Source organism: Lactuca virosa, chromosome 1 (genome assembly GCF_052849685.1).
Source record: "Lactuca virosa cultivar CGN04683 chromosome 1, Lactuca_virosa_CGN04683_v6, whole genome shotgun sequence".
Lineage (NCBI taxonomy): Eukaryota > Viridiplantae > Streptophyta > Magnoliopsida > Asterales > Asteraceae > Lactuca > Lactuca virosa.
Genome location: NC_136426.1, coordinates 149,017,324 through 149,022,766, shown reverse-complemented (window position 1 = coordinate 149,022,766; position 5,443 = coordinate 149,017,324).

Here is a 5,443-nt window from a genome sequence, read left to right as displayed (position 1 = left end):
TCCAACCCGATGGTTGTGGGCCGAGAGTATTCCATCCCGAAGATGATTGGACTCATAGTATGTGGGCATTCCAACCCGATGGTTGTGGGCCGAGAGTATTCCATCCCGAGGATGATTGGACTCATAGTATGTGGGCATTCCAACCCTATGGTTGTAAGATGAGAGTATTCTATCCCGAGGATGATTGGACTCATAGTATGTGGGCATTCCAACCCGATGGTTGAGGGCCTAGGGTATTCCATCCCGATGGATGATTGGACCCATAGTTTGTTGACATTCCAACCTGATGGTTGAGGGCCTGGGGTATTCCAACATGATGGTTGATTAGACCCATAGTATGCTGTTCGTTGGTATATGTTATCTATTTGTGTGTTGGTACTTTGGGGGAACTCACTAAGCTTTATGCTTACGATTTCAGTTTATTGTTTCAGGTGCTTCAGATGTTTTAGCAAGGCGAAGGCTTGACCGTACACACCCTCGCGTTTTGGACTTATGGTTTCTGGGATACTCTGATATGAAACTATTTTAAAAACATTTTGTAATAACTAATGGCTTTTGGATGTTTGAAAAAGTTTTAAATTTTACTGAAACTTTATGGATGTTACATTTGTTGGATAAGGTGTCTAAGTCCATAACTATATTTGGTATGTACTTGACCCGAGAGTAGCATGGTCCATTTGGGTTGCATTTCACCAGAACAATTTGTAAGGATGGACTTTTGAGAAGAGGTTATTTATGATTTATTAATATATTATAAGTTCTAATATATTAATATGAAATCATATTATTTAATTAGTATTGATCAAGAATTAATTTGGATTTAATTTTGTGATCAAAAGAGACTAATTATATATATGGGGATTGATTGTGTAAATCATTCATTCTTATAAAGTGGGCTTATGATCCATAGTTCTTTATGTTGGGCTAAACCTATGTGGTGACCCATGGATACTCCATGGAGGTTAAAACCCATGGAGCCTAAGGAATGTGGAAAGTCATGCACATTAGGGTTTGTATGGTGTAACCCTAATCATGAAACACGATATAAGAAACCCTCTAGCTCATGAAATTGGCACTAGTGAGTCTTTGGAAGAGCATATCCGATTTTGTGTGCAAGAAACATTCTCTCAAGTCCGCTAATTGTTGGTGGTGATTTGTGGTTCCATTTGAGGCATTCACATTATTGGTGCTAGGCTCTTAAAGCTCCAAGTTAACAAGCTACAACAAAGGTAAGTCATCTAACTAGTTTTTTGTAGTGTATATACCTCATAGTATGCTAGTTAGGATGATGCATTGAAAATTGAAAGTTTGCATGTATAATAGAGAAAATATAAATCCAAGGTATCTAGGGTTGCATGTACACCTTAGGAGTGTTAGAATGCTCAAAACCCATCAACATCAACCTTCCACATTCTTCAGTCATTCGTTGTTAAACATAAGGATCTCTAGCTCCATTGTCACCTCTCTCATAGTAGGTATATTTTCTCTAGCTAAGTCAACACATCTCTATGCAGGCTCAGTTACTACCTATAACCGTTCAACACTCCCTTCTCTCAACACTCTTGGTTCAATAATTTGCAAAAGACAGAATTCATTCATGGAGTTGTCAAAGTCAGTTTAGGCCTGTGTACAAGGTATGCCATATAGAAATTACTTTCAGTTATTTAGTACCTTTATATATAATTTAGTTATAAGCCGTAGTAACTTGAGAATCTTAGCAGGGTAACCTTCCCAAAGTTTAAGAAATTTCAGTGACGAGGTTGTCAAGCCATTCTGGACAAGGTTTAGAAGAGTTTAAATTTAAGGTTATGGACCAGGCTTATCACCTATTATTTATACATATGATGGAAATCCCATGTATTCAAATAACATATATATATATATATATATATATATATATATATATATATATATATATATATATATATATATATATATTACAGAGAACACCTTGGTTGGGAATCTTTTACATGTGCATGCCAACAGAAGTTAACATAGGTTATGTTTATGGTGGATGGGTAAGTAACATAGGTTAACATAGCCGATCAATTTATTTGCCCTAAAAACTAGAATTACAGTGGTGGGAAGTGTAACGACCCAAATTTCCCCTACTATTAACGAGAATAGTATTTTGTCGAAGTTTATTTATTAAACTAACATTTTCCTTGGTTTAAAGTTAATTTATGGGGCCAAAGTGTAATAAAATGATTCTTATCATGTAAATGGGTTAATGAATCATTTTATGATACTTTGAGGGCCAAATATGAACCTTATGGACTATTTAAAGAGGCTAACCCTAAAATATGGGTTTGTAACCCTATTTCCAGCCAATAACTCAAGTTAAAGAGTATTTATGGGAGTCTTTGGAGTTTGTAGTTGATTCAAGTGAAGAAGTGTATTTTTGAAGCTTTTATAGTGAAATTGGTGTTGGATCCTCCTCATTCAAGCTCTCCTAAAATTACTCAATATTTATAGAGTTTAGTAATCTATTTTCAACCTCATTTATATATGGAAGTCATGGAATTGGTATGATGTGTATTGGTTGAGTTTATGCACAAATATGGTGATTTTGGCAAAAGTTAGAAATCTGGACATAATTGCTGACTTGTCTTGCAAGGGATGCAGAGGCTAATCTGGATCGAATTGAAAAAAATAATTACAGTAACAAAGTTGTGGTAAATTGCGTCTAGTTTCCAGAAAGTACGATATCATCCCATTTAGATTTGTAGATTCTATTTTATGCTCAAAACACTGAACATGGATTGGGCTGGAAAAATATTTAAACTCAACTAAGTAACATGAAATGTAGTCAAGGTTGTGCAATTAGTACTTACTTGATAATTGGTTTTTATTTGTGTACTATTAGGGAAAATCTTGAAAACTTCAAATGAGTACAATACTTGAAGCGGTCAAAGGCATTTGTTAAGGTTAAGGTGAGTCAATCTTTGTTGCAAATCTAGTAAATAGCTGAGAATTCGCATGCCTTAGAACGTATCAGTTGGTCTAAACTAGCTATGTTATGTTGTATGTCACTGTTTGTGTGTGATATATGTGCTGGGTATTAGGATTTTATTCAAAAAATTTTCAAAAACACAAAGATAGCAACAGAAGACTTTAATTTTGAACAACATAAAACTAGTTTTTATAACCACCAAATAGTCTACTTGCAAAGTTTGGAAATAAAACAACAACCATAGAAAATGAAAGAGTTACAACCTTTGAAGTCTCTGGTTCCTTTTGGCAATTAGGAAGTTGATGAAGATGGGAAACTACTCAAAAGAGAGCTTCTCTAGAAGTAACCATCAAGCAAGAGTAAACCACCATAGATGCTAGTCTTCACTTGTGCTCTTAAGCCTTAGAAGTATATATCCCGACACGAAAACTTCCCAAGGGGTCACCCATCCATGGATTGCTCTCGCTCGGGCACGCCTAACTGTGAAGTTCTTATGGGATCTGCTGCCCTTACGGCTTTAAAACACGTTGTGACAAGGAAGGTATCCACACCCCTTATAAGGAAATGTTTCGTTCTCCTTCCAAGCCAATGTGGGATCAGGTGCAACCCACCTTCACCCCCCATTATAGGATTCGGCGTCCCCATCGAACACAACGACCCGTGCCCTGGCTCTAATACATTTTGTAACATCCCCCTCTGGCATGTATCATAATATTGTCCGCTTTGGGCTCCCGGCACGAAAACTTCACAGGGGATCACCCATCCGTGGATTGCTCTGGCCCGGGCACGCTTAACTGCAGAATTCTTTTGGGATATGTTGCCCTCACAGCTTCAAAACGCGTTGTGACAAGGAAGGTATCCACACCCCTTATAAGGAAATGTTTTGTTCTCCTTCCAAGCCGATGTGGGATCATGTGCAAGCCGATGTTTCGTTGTATCATCTATTTTTCCAGAAGGACCCTTAAGAAGTAAGCTTTGCTCTCAAGACTTTGGATACAACATCTCCTCTTCATTGTGCACCATTTGGAGGTATGAAGCTCCAAAATTGGTTTATGTTTCACAAGATCTTAGTTAAGTCTTGATTTTCATCTTTTTGTCCCAAATACAAGAGCTTGGTGAGTAGAAGGTACTCCAAAGCCTTTAAGGTGTCCTTTTAGGCATTTCATGGCATCTTAAGTCATAAAAATGCAAGCTTGGACCTTGGTTTGTTCCATGCAAGAGTTATGGAGTTAGAATGGATTGAACAAGTTAGGTTTTTGGTGTTGGGCTCTTTGTAGCCATGCAAAGGCATAAAGTTTGAAACTTTATGGCCTTAGAGGTCTTAGCAAGCCCATATCTGAAATTTGGACGTAAGCTCTTAAGGCATTAAGACTAAGGTCTCCCAGCCCTGCATCGCTCGACAACATCCGAAATAAGAAATTCATCCTACATCATAGTTGCCACTTACACATACTGACGCATCAGAGAGGAATCCTAACAAAACCCGACAAGCAAGGCTAACCCATACTTCCTATCAATCATGCTGACCGACATCTACATATTTGATCGGTCCTAAATCTACTCGGCCAACTGGCGCTATACTAACCCTACATGAAATGCACCAACATAAAGGAACCCAAAAATCCCATACAAGACTGGATCGAGCTCCTACTCGGCTCTAACATCCCTACTCAATTATCTACTGACAATACTCAGGTTCACCCTTGATCCACTAATCGACAACAGTAATCGGGTTTACCCCCGATCCATTAACTAACAGCAACACTCAGACCTACCCCCGATCCAATAACCAACATCAACACTCATGCCTAACCCTGATCCAATAACCAATCAACAACACTCGGGCTCAACAAGACTTAACTGATCCTACCAGGTCTTCGGGCTGTGACTCTGACCTCCAAGCCCCAATCAGACAAGAACAAACAAGGAAGCCCTCATCACAACCCTTAACATGGGCTCCTATCACCCTAGAGTCTAAAGCACAAACACGCCTTACATATGCTGCCACAACTAAAACTAATACGACTTGAAGGGAATCCAACAACTGACAATGATCTTGACACGAAACCGAAAGATTCAGAAGCTGTGCGGAAGTCTTGGTCCTAGAGAGATTCAACTTAGGAACCGAACCCTGGCACAAGGATTTCTTGTTACGAGGTACCACTCTCCCCCACTTGGGATATGCTAGAGTCTGACAACGTCACAATCCTTCGATACATAGAGTAACTTGAACTCCACCACTTGATCCTAACCACTAATGTCCTGATACATAAGAGGATCTAAATCCTCACTACATTCATAAATTTCAATGCTCCTACATTCAAGGGCAAAATGATGAATCCATTCATCACAAGAAATCAACTTAAACAAAGCTAAATCAAATAATTCCATTCAACTGAGCATCCCATATTACAACTGAACTTGAAACACAAACAAAAATTACAGATGGCAGCCAATACCACCACAACTGCTAAATAGGAGCATTGCCAA